At 35.5% G+C, this 18,723-nt stretch overlaps 1 protein-coding gene across 4 annotated transcripts in view; it reads left to right on the forward strand.

The window, feature by feature from the left end:
* The window catches only part of LOC116173368, a 62,185-nt gene that overhangs the window by 7,293 nt on the left and 36,169 nt on the right, over positions 1-18,723 (forward strand). The window contains exon 1 of one of the 4 annotated variants that reach the window (XM_031490791.1): positions 3,429-3,654. The exons of 1 other annotated variant lie outside the window; for it this stretch is intronic. The gene's annotated coding sequence lies outside the window, so the exon portion shown is untranslated. Of the gene's footprint in view, positions 1-3,428; positions 3,655-12,371; positions 12,574-14,098; positions 14,281-18,723 lie in introns of those variants that run through there. 2 more of the 4 variants (XM_031490793.1, XM_031490795.1) reach the window with 2 other exon arrangements.

Raw genomic sequence — 18,723 nt, forward strand, 5'->3', positions numbered from 1 at the left:
TATATCCAATGACCAGGAAGGACTGGATAATTCTGATGCAGCACCCTGATATACAAAGTGTCCTATAAGATCGAGTGTCTATTGTCATCAGCACCCTTCACTATTTAATCTAATCGGGAACTTCAGTAATAGTAAAGTGCGATTTGGGGCACAATTTTGGGGGAAAACTGCTGATCCACTTTAGTAAAGGAAGCGTGGAAACCAATGACCACATGTTTAATTTGTATTATGAATTTTTATTTGTAATTATCGCAAGATAAGGAGGACAATGACTATGACACGACACACATTCGTAAATGTAAATTTTAAAAAACAATGCACGACATGAATACTACTCATGTGGGGGGAGGTAGTTGAACTTGCCGGATGTTTTTGAGTGTCGTTTCGTTACTACAGACTGGTTTGGGCAATTAGATATTACAATGAACTACTTAAAATCCCATTGTGGCGGCTGATACAAAGGCGGTGACAAGAATTGAGATTTCTATACGCAGATGCTGAAATATCCAATGAAAATCTCCTCCGAAAAAATTAATAATTGTATTGTTGCCACCGTACTGTTAGTAGACATTTCGAGGTATTTTGAAAGCACTTCTAGGGATTTTTTAACATTATATGTATTTATGGGGAATTTATAGTGACCCATGCGCAAAAGTTCTACTTTGGGTAAATAGTCCAGTCAGTAGGGATTTTTGTCCTACAAAAGGTGGTGTAGTAATAATTTTATAATGTTGTTGAGGTTTGGGCCTTAAAACAAAAACAATGTTTTTGATCTTCGATCGCCACCATTTTGTATGAAAGGTACAAAAAAAATCGATTTTTTCAAAATAACGAAAAAAAAGATTCAAATTAAAGGTAAAGAAGACAAAAATTTTTTGTAAAAAATTTTTGGTACCTCTAATAATATGTTCCAAGTAACAGCGGTGGAAACAAACATTTTTCCCCAAAAAATGGTAAAACTTACGGCCTCAGTCTTTTTTACAATTTTCAGCTGAAACGCATGATATCGCACAGCTGTACGACTAGATTATTTGGATCATTACAAAAAAAATTGTAAGCAATTCAAAGTTTTTTTTATTTTAATTTTCAACCACTTTTATGCGGGATAGCTTTTCTTTCTTGCAGGGTTTTTGTATTATCTGTTTCATGTGTTTCAGAATAAATTGTCATTGTCTGTCAATTAATCGTGTGTTTATTCTAATCCTTTGTGCGACCCGGATAGAGCTTTCATGTCAATTTTTTTTTATTCGTGCCAAGATTGATTTTATGATTTGTGTAATAAATTCTTTGGAAATCTAGGTAGTTAATCGAGGTCACCGAGCCTCTCAAATTGAAGAACTTTAAGTCAATATTGGGATTTTTCTTTTGTGGGTGGCTTAGTGACCGCTTGTCATTGAACACACATTATTTATTGGCGCCCAGCGTGGGGCCACATGAAAATGGTTTTGCTCTTTTTGTATGCTGTTTTGGACCACCTGCAACACCCAAACTTAAAGATTAAACCTCCCTTAAGTGCACACGTGTTCCAAATAGATGACTTGAAGCTGAAAGAAATTAAAATGGCTTCGTCTCTACCACTTAAATATAACCGATGAAGAAAACAGGAATATTGGATCTATCACCAAAATTTACAACCCCAAAAATACATAATTACGTAATTTTAATGCGGAAGGGTTTTGCTTTTATAGGATCAATTGGGAGGTTGCTTGTTAATCACTTAAACATAATCGATCAAAGAAACAAAAGTATTAGATGTACCAGTACCACAAGGTTACATTACAACCCCCACAATTAATAATGGGTAAAAAAACCGACTGCCGATGTCTGTGTAAACATAGAGCGAATAAAAAGGGAATAAACCCCTTCCATCGATAGGTTAATTGCTTTACAATTTAGATTGTAGAACGTTAGGGATGAAGAAACCAGCGAATTTTCTCATAGAAAGGTTAAAATTGATAGAGCGTTTTTCGAAAGTGTTCTCTTAAAATAACTACTTTTTTTCTCATTTCCTTCCGTCGTTCCACCGCATTAAAATCGAGGAAAAAGAATTAATTAATATCTGTAAAATATTTTGATTTTTTCACTCGACATTGTTTAATGATCACTGAATTTAAGCGTATTTTCCTCAAAAGTGAAAAAACGCTATTGGCGACACTTTGTCGTCCGTCCGTCCGTCCCACGTACTACTTCTACACGATATAGGGTTCATTTGAAGGGGCTTGGTACAAGGATCCCGTGAGTACCGTGCCGTACTATTACTTTCTAAATAACCTTTTATTAATCGGGGGTGGTTAAACTTTGCTTTTTGAAGGATTTGACACCTACTTTATTTTAGGGTTCCCGTTCTAGTTTTAGGTCAAATTCTAGTTTTAGAGCGGAGATAAAAATTTGGGTCACTGGGTCATTTATGTTTTTTTTTCAATTAATCAACATTGTAGTTAGTTCTTCCAGGGATTACACGAATGTTAATTTTCTTTAAATTTTGAAGTGATTATTAATAAGTACTCAGCTTTACTAACCTATTGATGCATGATCGATTTGATTTTAGTGGTGTATAAATGAGGGTGTGCCTTCTCCTTTAGGGATTACTGAGTTGAATTTTTGGGAATTTCATTGATATTAAATACATTACTGAATTAATTTGTTGTGGGAAATTTCAGCTATTGCATTTTATCGCTTTCCGTTAATATTAGTTGGGCGTTTATAAGGCGGGTTTGGGAAATCCCTATAGTCATATAAACACCAAAATCAAACAAACAAAATTGAAACCGCTTCGTTGATTTCATCAACTCAGCAAGGGGTAGTTAATAGTAATTATAAAATACCCGCACGAGCTAAAAATTGGGAAAGTTGATTTGAAAAACCTAAATACTTTACTTCGAAATGTTAGAGCTCTAAGTTGTCTTGAAGTTGGGGGTAGATTTCTTCAAAATTGGATCTGAAAAACTAAGAACCAAACTAACAAAAACAAAATAATAGACCGTTGAATGATTTTTGAGCCTGATACCTGTCTTGTCAATTTTAGATAGATGTTGTATGTACGTATGTCTACATAAAAGCAGGCCGCAAAATGCTCTTTCGAAATGAAGAGGAACTTGAGATATGCTGGTCTTGGAGACTTTGTAAAAGGTGCCTTTCATTTCGAAAAATGCATGTTTTGTACCTCCCTATGAACTGGAACTCCGACGATCAGCTGCAGCGACTGACGGAAAAATGCCAGGAAGGGGCCCATTTCGTTCCCGTCGTGTAATTTATTTAAATTGTTTGGGCCGCCGCATAGTTCATTGTAACATCAATTAGAAGCAATAAACGTAATTCGATAGTAGTTAAACTCCTGTTGTATGCATCGACACATATGCTACGATTGAGGACGTCCCGAAATCCTAAAATACCCCACTGCTTCTGTGCTGCAACCACGAATATGTCGGCGCGCTTTTAGTTTTAGCTCGACGTCCGCATTCGCTCTCGGCGTCCGCGTCCGTTTTTTTCCTATTTACACACATTACACAAAAAAGGCCAATAAAACTAGTTACGTAATCAGTCACTCTCCTACCGTCGTCGGTTACGCCGTTTATGTTTTATGTTGTCGTTTTATAATCAGCTGTTGTGCGACTTTGTGACCTGATAAAGGATTACGCCCACGCATCGCTAAAAGTGAGTACCGTCTCGAAAACCCACCTTTAGGTTGTATCCGTTTTACATTTGAAAACCGCGGGGGCTCACCAATTATTATACAGGGCGGCGAAACTCTAAAATTACGTCACGCATTCTACAAATAGTTTTGTTAGTGCATAATAATAACATTTTTATCGCGTCATGATAACGGCACATTACGAACGATACGCGTGACAAAACTTGGGCACCGCGTCGAATTCCCGACCTTCGGGCCCAAGAATAAGTTTCAGGTAACGCTGTTCATCCTTGGGAGGTGTTAAACAAATTTAATCAGGATCTTGCGTGTCCGTGTTAATTGTTATAGTAATATCGCGTTACGGCGTATTTAATATTCAAGGTTGAATATTTTATGGATTTTTTAAAAGATAGACCAAGTATGTGGGGTGAGACCTTATAGGGTTTTGTCACAGTTTTGTCGATAGGCCGGTTCTGGTTGAAGAAACTTGCATAATTTTGATCAAGGGAGTGTAATTTTCATTTCCTTTGTTGAGTTCTGATGGCGAATTATTATAATCGAGGCACACTTATTTCTCCAGATTCTCCTATATCCAAACAAGGTCTAAATGTGAGATCTCTGAGCAATGTCTTAAATTTTAACGGTAAGGGAGCCCGTTTATTCGAGCGTTTATGATGGTTGTTTCCACGCAGTAGAGGGATTTTGATTTATCTTGCGGCCAGAATGTGAATTGGTGGTACTACCACTGAAAATCTTGCTATCAATATTGAACTATTTGTTGTCAACGAATCCATCAATTTTAAGGATTATTGCTCAAACGACGAATTCCAATTACCGTAATGGGAGTTAAATGGATGCTATCAGACAAATAAGCTTTGACTAGGGGTTTTAAGGGCAACAGGCGTAAAAATTAATGCAACGAAGAAAAATTATAAAAGCAGAACAAAATTAATTTTATTAAATGCTCAAAATGGTTCCCACTAGCTCACAGGCAATAGTACAATGTGCGTTTGAATTGTGAGTCAATCGTAGAGAAAAGTTACAGAAAAAATGTATTAGACAGTTAATAAAATTCCAGTGTAGAGTGAACTTATGACTTAATCAGGCGTTTGTTAATTATATTCAGTTCGAATTCACCATCGAAGTACTTCAGTTCAATGTAATTTAATTTCATTTAACGTTAATTAATTGAATTAAAACGCAGACTATTTCAACCCCTAATACCAACTCGCGTGTCCGTGGCCAATCGGTCCTGAGTACTGCCACTTATTCGTTCGTTCGTATTAGCACGAAAATTAAGAGCTGAATCAACGAAAAAGAAGTGAGTTCTCATCTCTCGATTTCACACTTGCCGGGAAATAAAATAGCATACAAAGCCGTCGGGTAAGCTCGGGTCCATTGTTTACGTTCGTTTAACCAAATAGAAAGTAAATATGTGGAACAAGAAACGTGACACGGTCTCGGGCACCACAATAACTTAGAAACGCGTAACATTCGGTTGGATTGTCTATCAAGCTGCTTTTGCTTATATGCGAGTGCGTGGTGTGTCACTTATGCTTCTCTCTATTCTATTCTATTTGCAGAGGGGCCCGACGAGGCAGCGCTTAGGCACATAAGAGGCCCATTGTTCCTACCCCCTTTCTTTTGCAACTAGGTTCAGAGCCCGTTCCTCTCAATAAAGGATAGGACCGTATTTATCCGAAGTTTATTCGCCCTCCCGAGTTCCAGATAGCTGCCAAGGACAGACCACATTCTCGGTAGTTTTATCTGCCCTGCCACAGAACCTGCACATGGGCTTTCCTCAACGTTCCGCAGGTGATAGTTGACCATCCAGTGCTCCATAAGGATACCCTGCTAAAAAAGACTCGGTTGCTTGTTGCTACTGAGCCTGGTTATCCAGTCTTTAATAGAGTAGGCTCGAACCCGACGAAGACCCCACTACTGCTTTCACGGGCCAACTCGTCCGTCCTTTCGTTGCGTTGGACCCAAATCAAACTTACCCCATTAGACTCACCTGATCTATCTAGAATTCGCCTGCAATCAAGCGCCCTCGTCGATCGATCGCGAAATTCTCGAGCGTGTGATATGGTTCCGGTCACAAAACACAGAGGTCGTACAAATGCCCAGCGAGCCACTATGTAAAATAGTGATTCATTACTATTATATTCCACTTGTTGAACAATAACAATTTCGAACCCTTCTTTTTAAACTCAATTCGCAATTTTAAAGTAGAATTCTCTGAATCCAACTTATAAGGTCTTCACCCTGCTGGATGAGTTCCATTTAAAATATAAGTTTTGACAATACAAAAGTACCAATTGTTCAAGGGTATCTTTTTATTATTTAAATGATGCAACATTCTTTTTTGCCCTGATAGGCACTGTAATGAATTCAACATCAAGGGAGCGAGTTTTAATTAATATCTAGAAGGGGATTAAGGGACTGTGTTATTTATTACACCATAAAGGGAATTCTTGTGCGATCAGAAGACGATAAACATCATTGTGAAATACACGCGTTTTCGTCACATAAATTGGAGGCGTGTTCGGTCAAGGACAGAATAATTAAACGCGCTGCGTTATTTTTCGCTACAAAAAAATTCAGCTGTGTCGTCGATAGTGAACAAAAGGGGATTAAACTTCATTGTTGGAAGGAATACTTATCTTCCGCAGTTGAAAAAACATTAACATTAGTAAACAAATTGCTCACACAAGGATTAACTGTTCTAAATAACTACATCCTAGAACTTTTGGTTTTGATGGAGGATTTTTGCCGTCGGAAGGTTTCAATTAATATGTTGTCGACAATAAGCAAACAATAGTTATGGAAAGAGTATTCAAAACTGTAAACTGCCAATGTTTATTATAGACGTACTCGAAATTGAGGTACTTGCTCTTGATATCCGCGATTGTGAATTTATAGCGCAATATTTATACTGCCACTAGGTAAACACTTCCTGTAATTTTGTGCCAATTCCCGTACGAACGAGAATGAACTAAAACTTATTTTAGAAGTTTTTAGAAGTCCGAAACGTTTAGTACGGAGGAGCGGTTTAACGTCATTGAAGTGATTAATCTGCTCTTAGTATTTGGTAATGAATTTGAAGTTACCGCGTCGAAATGTGGGTGGCATGTGATGAGCGTACATTTTTTGGCAATCACCTTTGGGTTTTTATACTTTCGAGCCAAACGTTAAAACAATAAATTCACATTGAAATTGTTAAATTGTTTTTTTTACTAAGGTGTTTCCAATCTGTCTACAATAAATAACATCAAAGTGAATTAGCATTAATTTTTTTAGTAGTGTCTCTCCAGGATTGGCTATCGGCTAATTTATAGGATCAGTTTTGGGACCACGATGATCAAAGTACAGAAAGAGCTTTGACAGAACAAACCCTTAATATTTGGCCTAGGACTAACAACACAAAATCCCTTACATTCAGTAGAAGGGAGGTGAAAATTGAACCCTATTATTTTGGTAAATCAGTGCAATAAGTCGTGATCATTTAATGTACAGACGTACAAAGCAAAACACTTGTTCTAAATATAAAACACTAGACGGTAAATAATGGCATTCATAATCTGAAGTATGCATTTTGCTAATTTGGCTGGCGTACATTGCACTAGAGCACAATTGCCAGGAACTATAGTGCAACATTTTAACTCAACTGAATGAATCCCGAACAAAAGAATAAATAACTTGTAATAGATTAATCGATGAAATGTGGTAACTGTGTTACAATCAGAATTAAACAAAGAGAGTAAATGTCAGCGGAACCTATTAACACCCTTTGATAACAAATCAGTCCCATTGTCTCTTTAACACTTCTTCCCGGCAGTGCGTATTAATATTATTGAATTGGTTTGAACTTTGGTATATGAGGAGAATTAAATTGAGATCGTTTAATCATTTGAATAGGTTAGTGAACTTTTTCGGTCATTTGTTTCAATTTACAAAAGCAATTTCGTAATCTACGTCCTGGATTTTTGTATTTGAGGCCGTTTTAAAGCGTACAAAGGTTAAATGCGCGTTTGGATGTGCCGGAAAAAGGGTGGTTTTTACATTTTTACGTCAACCGTGATTGAAAAACGCGCATCTAATCTAATTGACAAATTGTTGATAATTATGATTAATTTCTGTTGACCTTTTTAACTCAACCCGAGAATCTCTAAACCAGTCAAAATAAAGGAATCTTATTTTCTAATCGACTTAATAATAATAATAATAATAAGTAATTGGTGTTTGTATAACAAACGTTATTTACACAAGTCAAGAAGATTGAATGAACAGTAAAAATTCCTCAAATGAATAAAAAGCGTTCGTGATTAAAATCTTTCTATTTACAGTAGTAATTGGTGTTTGTATAACAAACGTTATTTACACAAGTCAAGAAGATTGAATGAACAGTAAAAATTCCTCAAATGAATAAAAAGCGTTCGTGATTAAAATCTTTCTTACAGAAGCTTTAAATTGGGATAATTCTAACCTTTTCATATTATCCTCTAACGCATTGTAAAACTTTACACCCCAATAGTTAGGACCGTTAAGAGATTTTTGAAGTTTAAATTGATTTAAGCGTAGGAGAGAACTGTATCTTGTCGAATGTTGGTGGTTGATGGTGTTTGATTCATATGAAAGAATATTCTTTTTGACATAAATAAGGCATTGTAATATGAAAATACACGGCAGGGTTAGGATTTTTAATTGGATAAACCAACTTTTACAGTCCTGCCGATACGCTAAACCACTAATAATGCGTAATGCACGCCGCTGTAGGCGAAATAATCTACCTGTGGATGAAACATGACCCCACACCAGAGTGGCATAAGACAAGATACTGTGACAAGTGCCAAAGTACGCTAGTTTAAGAACTGAAGTAGAGACATGATCAACTAAATTCCTCAATAAGTACATTGAATTACAAACACGAACTGCGACGTAATTGACATGATTGTGCCAGTTGAGCTTGGGATCAAGATAGACACCCAAGAACTTTATCGTGCCCTTAGCAAAAGATTCATGTATGGGTTTAGACGTAAAACAGATACTTTTGGTTTTATTAACATTCACCGATAAGCTATTACGTTTAAACCAATCAAATGCACACGCACGTAGACAGCTAGAGTTCTCAAATGCATTATTGAGTAACTTATCTCCAATGCTGAATGTCGTGTCATCCGCAAACAACACCAAGTTTGAATTAAAAGTTTGTGAATTGCGAATGATCTCAAGATCATTCACATACATCAAGAACAGCAAAGGCCCCAATATTGACCCCTGCGGCACACCAAGTGTAATGAGGCGTTTCTTGGAGAGACTGTTATTCCACTGCACACACTGGTACCTATTCGACAAATAGGATTTGATTAGATCTATACTGTCGTTGGAGAAATGCAGAGTTCGAAGTTTCGCTATTAATGCGGAATGAGAAATACAATCGAATGCTTTGCTTAAGTCACAGAATGTGGACATTGAGAATTCGCCATTTTCGAAACATTTAATTGTAAATGAAACAAAATCGATAATTGCATCGACAGTGTTCATGTTCTTACGAAAACCATACTGTTTATTAGAAATTAAGCTATTTATGTTTAAAAATTCGTTCATTCTGATGTACATCGCTTTTTCCATTATCTTTGAGAGGGCTGGTAATAACGAGATTGGCCGATAATTGGATATTTCGTTTACAGAGCCACTTTTATGTAGGGGTATGACTTTTGCAATTTTCAGTTGATCAGGAAAGTATTTAAAATGAAAACAATAATTAATAAGTTTAGTAATTGGTAATACTAGATTATTAATATTAGACTTGATCATAAAGGTACACAAGCCATATAAATCTCTGCACTTACTTGATTTCAAGGAATTAATCAATTGACGGGTCTCTATTGGGGTAAACTTTTTAAACTGGAACTTAGGTGTATCAGTAATATGGAGAATGCCAATATCATTCGTGATATTGTGAGTAGATATAACTGATTCGGTTAGTTTTCTAGCAACATTGATGAAGTACTCATTGAATGCTTCAGCACTAAGATGCGGTATATCTGCGACCCTACCATTATCTTCATTTTGTCTATAAGAATTTATAATTCGCCACATCATTTTATTCGGATTTTTGGATGATTTAATAATTTGTTCATTCATTTTTACCTTAGCTTTTTCTGCTCTATATGCTCTTTTTAAAGCCAAGAATTGGCTTTGTAATTTTAAGGAAGGGCAGTTCTTTTTTAGTTCGCTTAATAAACGTACTTTCTCACGCATGGTATGTAATATGGGGTTAAACCAATTCAAATGAATACCTTCCTTATTGCACTTGACCATTTTTTGTGGGAACGAATTGTTAAAAATATCAATCAAAGTATTATGAAAATAGTTAAATTTAGTTTCAACATTTAAATTCGTATTGAGTAAGAAATCCCAGGAACATTGCGTAAGATTCTCGTAAAACTTTGAGCACCCCACCATCGTTAATGGTCTATGATGTTTATAGGTATGTGTTTGTGTTACCATGTTCGGCGTAATGTCGATACGAAACTGTAAATGAATGCCCAGATGATCAGATGTTATATGATTTAAAGTGTTACATATCTTGTCTGACGAGAAATTTGCAAAAATGTTATCTAAGCAATTTTGTCCTCTTGTTTCAGAGTGCAGCAATTGTTCAAAATTGTACGATTTTAATAAATCTACAAGTTCACTTGTGTGGCTATTTGCAGTGTTAAAATAAACGTTGAAATCCCCACATATCACAATCTTACAATAATTCTGTTTAAAAAGACTGATCAAAATTTTATCCAGTTGCACCAAGAACCTTTCGAAATCAGCGGAAGGGGCTCTATATACGGTTAATATGGTAACACCCAGAGAATTACTATGAATAGCTGCAACTTCACAAGTTTTTTCAATTGACAGTGATTTAATTTTATCAAGTGATGTAGCTTGAAGGTCCATTTTTTTGTAATATTATAACGCCCCCATGTTTGGAGGTTTGTCGACAAAAAGTGCTTGCAATCTTGTAATTGTGAATTTTAAATCCATTAGATATGTCGTCATAGCTCAGCCAGTGTTCAGAAAAGCAAAGAAATTCATATTGATGTTTACTCAACAACAGTTCAATTTCATTGACTTTATTGCGAATCGATTGAACATTTAAATAGAAGATATTGACCGCTTTTGTCGCGACTGGTTTGTTATTAAATGTTTTACACGGATGGTTGATTGACTTTATCGAATGAACCTCGAAAAAATTTAAAACGTCTTATTATTACACCTTGAGGCCACGTGTTACTATCATAGATAACTTCCGATAGGTCCGAATCANGGTTGGAAAGCATTTTTTCAGAGCTTTCCAACGACGTCTCACACATGGGGGTCACTGTTTAAGATTTAAAAGTTGGAGTGGCTAGGGCGCAGGGGGTTGGAGGGGGTGCGTCGGCAACTATGTCATTGTGATTCCCCCTCCGAATTACCGAAACGGATTTTTATTTTTTTAAATATCTCCAGTATATGGATAAAATATTTTTGATTAGCTTCTGGAGAATCATGGAGCAACTTTACCAAGTGAGGTTATTTAACATATTCGACTAAGAATACTCCAAGCATTTTTGTAGACTCTTTAAAAGATCCAGAATTTTCTCGAAGTGTTATTCACCGGTGGGCTTTGCTTAATCTGTTAGGCTACGACCAATAAGGTTTCAGTTTCCAGGTCTATAATCCAGGATTGATAGAGTGTATCCAATTTGTAGATTGTCCATAGAACCACTAAAGACTTCATGAGAAATGCCAAGGTATCATTTAAGAATCGGCAGGGTAACTCTTAAGACAACGCTTGCATTTTTAAAAATTTTAGAGAAATTCTATCCAAAATTTTTCAAGGGCCTCTGTTTGATAGCGATTTTGAAGAATCAAGAATAATTTCTGAATGTTTTTTTAGAATCTGAATAACTTTTGAGGAATTTTGGTCTGATGTACATCATATACAATACAAACATTTTTGTTTAGTGGACTTTGAAACTTAAATTTTATGTGACCTTCCTTCTTTAAGTAAATTCCGATCGATTCGGAGAAATCTGTAGAAAATGAATGTAGAAAAATGCCCTGGAGCGGCTTGGCAGCATCGCCGTCGAGGTGCACGCGCCCGTTTAAAAATTCGCGGTTCCCAGACGGTCGGAGGTAGATAGCTTTGACGCTTTCTAGAGCCTGAACGGTTAGACCTAGAGGAAAATGTACAATTGCGTGATTGTAAACGAGATGCGGGGGGTCACTCTATCACCCTTACAATGTGATTGAGACAGAACAATTTCCAAGATTGTGGAAGGAGCCCGGCAAGGGTGCGTAATGGGGGTACGGAGGGTACTTCATTTTGTTTTTTTTTAATTAGGCGCGTTAGCTTAACATTAAGCTGGAACCCCTCAAGGGGTAAAACGTGGGAAACGAGAATCACCAAAATTTGGATCGTGTGAATTTGGACCTTGATCTGTGGCGTAAATTCTTTTCGACGACAACTCAATCCACATTGTTTTATTCTACTAATTTCAATATGTATCAAGGGCGTCGTATAATTAATCGACTAAATAAGAAAGGAAATTGTTAAGGTGATAATTATAATTATCAAGTTTTTGTGGTTGGAAAATAACACAATTTTTGTTAGATGCGCTGAAAGACTTTTCCAACCGAGCACGAGTCGAGATAATTGTGCGCAATACTTATAAAGTGAGCCCTCGTAAGTGCATTGGTTTTAATTGAGCTTCGATAATTAATATATTCAAAACATGATTACCGTCACATCGATAACCTTCTGTCATATGATATCGTTGAACACGATCGTTTATGTGTTGTGTTTTTAACATTCACATTGTAGTTCAAATGCCGTTATTGTGTTATACATGTTGGTTAAGCCTGTGCATTCGGATTAAACGCCATTCATTCAACGGTCACTTGTAAGTATGTAGATGCAGTTTTGCGCCTAATTGGGGCGGAAAATTCTTGTTTAGTGCAGGTCATGTTAATTATAAACGCTGCCTAAAGTTTATTGAAAACCAATCAGTCTGCTGGGGTTATCAGTGTAAAATGAACAGCTTCGTCCTCATTTTTCTGTTGTAATTTGTACAGTAAATTCATGACTCCAATTATCGATTGTCATGGCCATAGTAAATGGAAACCGATTTATAATGATAGGTTACCACCAGACGTCACACTCGGTACTCATTTATGTACGAATTATAAGCATTGAACAGTATGTTAGATGTCAACAAGGAATGCACTCACGCAATTTAATTTTTAAAAAATTAGTCTTCCATAAATGTTTTTCTATCTCATTCGTTTTGAAATAAATGCGCACAATTGTGACTTTCGTAAGAAAACACCATAATAGATTCGAGTTGTGGAGGTGTGGTATACTGAGGCTGGGCTTTTCGTCTCTTTCTTACATTGCATCGACCACGGCATTGCGTCACAACTTAATCGGCAATTGCTACACCTAAGCCCAATAGTTCAAATACGTTACGTATTGAGATTTCTTTCCATTTAAAACACAAAGTCGCTCCCCTTAAATTCCAATCCATGAAAAGGAACAGAACTGTATGTACAAATTTGTCAAAAAATGTTTTTGGAGCCGAATTCGCTTGAAGGGAAATTTTTATGGGCGACTAATCCGAGGATATGTTATGTTATGGGGGAGAAAGAAGCTTTTGGGTGCGAATTTTTTTAAGTAAAATATGTGGCAAGCGAGGGGGGTAATGTTTCAATAACGAAATTTTTTGGGAGCGGATATTTAGAGATTTGTGGTGGTAAATATTTGAGTGGCGGGTTGGACGAACATTTTTACCTGGACGCAATTAATTTACCACGAGCGAGTGTATTTTTTGAGTCGATACTGTGAGCTCAAATTTATATGGGTCACATGTTCAGTTTTATCAGAGGAAAATACTTCAGGGGTTTTGGTTTCGCATCCACCGGGCGATTTAGTCAAGACTAACTTTTTTTAATGGGCGTGAAGTAATGTTTTAGATTCAAACTTGTCTATGGGCGAAATTTATTTGGAGACACATATTTCCTCGGCGATGTTTTCTGAAAATTTTGCTTCTGGTTGGGCGAATTTAACAAGATCGTGATTTTTGCAGAATGGGGGTTCTGATTAGATAGTGAGTTTGGGGAAAGTGTTCTGGGGGTAAAATTTCAGATTTAAATTTATGTATTTTTTCAGAAGAGACTTTGTCATTTAAAAGTAGAAATAGAAAAAAATAATATACGTAAATCCGTATGTCTATTTCTTAATAAATAGCACTGTAGATAGGGATCATTGTTAATTGAAACAGTAGTAATTTACACGCGCTTCTTATCTAGAAATTAAATTCTTGTGTAGGTAAATCAAAACAGTAACAGGGGAGTGAATAATACTTCAGTAATTCTTTCAATGCCAAAGTGGATTAGATACAAAGAAAGATGATTAATCGAACGTATTGACTAAAAGAAACCAATTCGGGTGATAAGGCCTTTGCTTTTATTTATTAACAGTTGAGTTGTAATCGCGTTGTGAGGTGAGTTGTCTCGATATCGTGTTCCCAATTTGAATTACCGCAGTAAATTATGCTTGACGTGTGTGAAATGTGCCCATATATTTAAGGAACATTCGACTAAATCAAAAGGTATGGAAACGGAAACATTTGCTTTTTAGAAAGTTTTCTGGTACAAGTCTTGTTTTCACTGTAAAAGTTACATTCAATTCACTTTACTAAAAATCTGTTATAGGAATTAAAGTGCAATATTTTTGGGACTCAAATTTACCGGTTTTTGCAGAGGAGAAGTGGCTTGTTTCTAATTGGTTTAGACCTGAAAGTTTGGTACTTAGGAATTTAAAGACAAGGAATTTATGGATTTTATTCAGATATTCGTATCTGGAAAATCCACCCTAAGAAAATTCGTTTTCGATATATTCACTATTAACAAATTTAATGAGATCCAACTTCACCCCTATCCTCCATGTGCTAAAATTGTACTTTTTGCTGTGCCATACAAATTTTTGCTCTTACACTTATTTACATTTTAGAGTGGGACTTCTCGTGTATGCTAAATGCCTGAAGACTAAACATTATTTGTTCCAAATTGAGTGCTGTTTTTTGTTATAATAGAAATTTTAAAATTTTTCTCTATACTCCAATTTTGCAACATAAAAATTGTATGCTAGTATAGAGTCTCGTTTAGAACTGGATTTTATGTATATACACTGTGTCCAAAATAAGGATCTCCGTAACCATAGAAGAAACGACGAGGGTCATAGAGAAAAGATGCGTAATTTAAAGAATTATTATGCTTTTTTTTGTGTGTGTCGAATATCGTGGTACTTGATGATGATTTCCTCGAAATAAAACGTTGTATTGAAAATCTCTAAACGGCGTCTTGTGGGGCTCAAAAAGTGACAATGAGAAAGTGTTTTTATTTTTCATAATCTTTTCAAATTGCATCAGAAAAAAATAAAAACGTAATCGGTAAATTTTGGTTTTTCTGGCATATCTTCCGAAGTTTTTTGGTTATCTTTAAAGCATGATAATTAATGATGTTTAATTGGACAGCTTTTCCCTAATTTGACCATCGCCATATCTTCTATAGGTTCGGAGATCCCCAGGATAGACATCCTTATGTTGGACACAGTTTTCTATTTGGTTGATAAGACTATTTCGTCGTATGCCAAAGCAACTTGACAGGGAGTTTTTGCAGGGATGTTTGAGAGATCCTTGGATTAAAACAGATGTTTTTCAGAGATTATTCAAAGACTGTTCATAAACTTTCAGAGATTTTTAATTTCAGAAGCATTCCAGAAGTAATCTCCAGATTTTTTTAGGAATATGGATATGCGAGTCTCTGAATAATCTTTCGGGAAGCTCCAAGATGCCTTGGAATAGCCTGTGGATAATACGTGATACTTATCTAAAGAATCATTAAAGATCCTCCGGAGAATCTTCAGCGAATGCCTTACAAAATTATTTAAAGAGTCTTTTAAGAATGTTTGGAGAAAAAGAGCATTTAATAATATGAAAATCATTAAAGGATTTTACAAGATCTTTCAATAATCTTGGAAGAACTCCTGAAGAATCTTAAAAAAGTTAATTAAAAAATCCCTCAAGAATTACCAAAAGCTCTCTATATTTTGCTGTTATGTTTCTTTAAGAACCTTTGAAGAATTATTTGGGAATCTATTTTTTACCTATATTTTTAACTGCCCTACCAACTCGGCCCATTATTAACGAGCTCCTAGCGAGTTTATAATTTTGTTGTGTCTGTCCGTCCGTCCGTTCGTTAGCACGATAACTCATAAACGAATGGACCGATTACGATGAAATTTTGCAGGTGGATTCTTTATCAAATTTGTAGATCGGAGTTCGTGAATTGGCAATGTAGCCCAAAAAATAAAGTAGGCCCTTTTGACATCTCCGTTAGTTATGAACCGAATTGCATGAAATTCAATATGCGCATAGCTTTAGCCATATAAAACACAATTCCAAAAGTTGAACCTAATCGATCAGCATTCACAGTGCCCTTTGCGCATCTCGACCATTTACAGACCGAATTGCAAACTTTCTTATTTATGAAGGTATTTAAATAAAATTTGATACATAGGCACTTGGAATAAAAGCAAATTTAACGCCAGTTTCAAAATTTGGTTTTGCGCATGCGCCGTGCCAACTTCCTTATTTATGGAGGCAATTAAATAAAATTTGATACATAGGCACTTGGAATAAAACCAAATTTTACGCCAGTTTCAAAATTTCGTTTTGCGCATGCGCAGTGCCAACTTTCTGATTTATAGGGGGATTTAAATGAAATTTGGTACATAACCACTTGGAATAAAAGAAAATTTAACATCAGTTTCAAAATTTGGTTTTGCGCATCCGCAGCTTATTTATGGAGGCATTCAAATGAAATTTCATACATATACACTTTAAATAAAAGCAAAACTAACATCAGGTTTAAAATTTGGTTTTGCACATGCTATAGCCATACCCAGGAGCTCGTTTGCTATATTTCTTTAATTTATTTATTCTCTTGGTCGTAATCGGTCATTTAATTCGCAAGATTAAACTGCATTTTTCCTGGCGAACATATGTAAAATTGCGCATGATCTTTAAATAAAAATACCAGAACAGAAAATGGAAAACTGAAAACATCCGAAACCTTGAACAGCATTGCCGTCAAAACGCGTACCTTTTGTTGTGGTCTTGTTGGTGTTTTCGTTTCAATTTTTCTTACAACAGAAATTATTTAATGTTGCCATAGAAAATCAAATTTTGGAAAACACCAAAAAGTTTATTTTCGTAAATGAACCCTTTTTTGTTAAATAATTGCCTATCCATTTTAATGTATTAGTTGAACAGGTTTTATGGCAATGAAGGAAATTCGAAAAAAAATCTATCTGGATCTTTAAAGGGTTCGAATGAACATACGATTTATGCACAATATTGCTGGGTCTCTGTTATTTATTGTCTAGTGTGTGCAAACAGTTTTGAGTTATTTTGTTATTCGGGGCACAAACAAATCAAAGTATAAATGGTGTATTTAAGCAGACTGTGTTTTATATTAAGATTGAGATTCTGATTCCTTCTTCTTTCGGGAGAATATCTAAGCGTACATCATACAAGTTATTCCGGCAATTTTGACCGAAAGGCGAAATACTTCAGTGTCAAACACTGGTTGGCGGAAGTAACACGGTTAGGGAACATAAATTATTAACATATAAAATCGCGTAAAAAATATGTCTTGGCACTCTGTGCGTTAGCTGACTACCGATGCTTAATAACGAATGAAAAATTTCCACACGTCACATTGTTATATTACATAAAGCATTTTTAGAATACTGAATACCCAATGTCTTTGTTTTTTGATAAAGTATATGTGATAAAACGTAAGCAAAGCGACGTGTCTTTCCAGGAGAATGTTAACCTCTAATTTATTCTATTTATTGAAATGACTGGCGCGGAAAGTACAATTGCTCATATTTGCATTTAATGGCAATGTGCTAATTTGTAATTGAATAGGCGGGACGCCGTAGGTAGTGCCTAATTCTTAAATTAGATTCTTTAATTGGCGGTTGACGAAAGTTCTCAAGATGCTCATAATCTACAATAATAAAAAAGAAAAACACTTTTGTTTGCGGGGTGCAAAACTTCCAAACCAACCGTTTTCAAGTAATCAACTTTTAAGGTATCGGTTACATGCGCCATTTTTTTAAGTCAAAATAACTTAAATTGTAGATATTGACATGTAGGTATCATGTAGGTTTTTCGCAGATATCTCCAAAACTATGCATTTCTTGAAATAATGTACGATGAGAAAAATTAAAGAAAAGAAAATTTCGTACAAAAAATGTATCTAGTTAGCATATTTTTATTAGAGTTAACCCTTAGGTAAAAAAGCAGAAATTTTTAATAAACAGTGGCCTCAAATTGTTACTTGTTTTCTTGTAAACCATAACATGTAACAAAATTATTGCATATAAGTAGTGAATTAGTAAATGGGATATTTTGATATCGGTACTCCAACTTCGCGAACCTTAATAGATTAGGGCAATCTAAATACGCAATTTTTGGTATTTGGTTTCAATAATTTTGGTAACTCAACCTACCGATTCCAAGGCGTGTCGTAATAGAAATTAGGAAAATGTTGAATTATTACATTGCTTTGAGTCTCGCTACGAGGTTTTATGCATTTAGGCCCTTTGTCAGATCTCTAGCGACTGTGTGTTCTACAAAATAGCTTTACATAACTCGACTAATTATTGCGCATTGAAATTTTACCTTTTATGGGAATGTAACACATACATAACGATGCTTTTTTAGTGCAACCCGCTAGTAAAAAGTTACATAATTCGAACTTGCAAAACACATTTGTTTAACTTTTGCACTGCTCATATTTTTGCGTAAACTCGGGTGCCAAAAAACACACATTTAGCTTTAACCGGACGTATCACGATTTAAATGTGTTTCCTGTTTTGCAAATTTCCCCAGTTTGCGTTTGCCATATTTGGATTTGTTGGCTTGTGTACTTTTTTCATCGATATAACCGCGACACATTTAGTCTTATTATACATTATAATT

The sequence above is a fragment of the Photinus pyralis genome, unplaced genomic scaffold, assembly GCF_008802855.1.
Source record: "Photinus pyralis isolate 1611_PpyrPB1 unplaced genomic scaffold, Ppyr1.3 Ppyr1.4_LG6, whole genome shotgun sequence".
Taxonomy (NCBI): Eukaryota; Metazoa; Arthropoda; class Insecta; order Coleoptera; family Lampyridae; genus Photinus; species Photinus pyralis.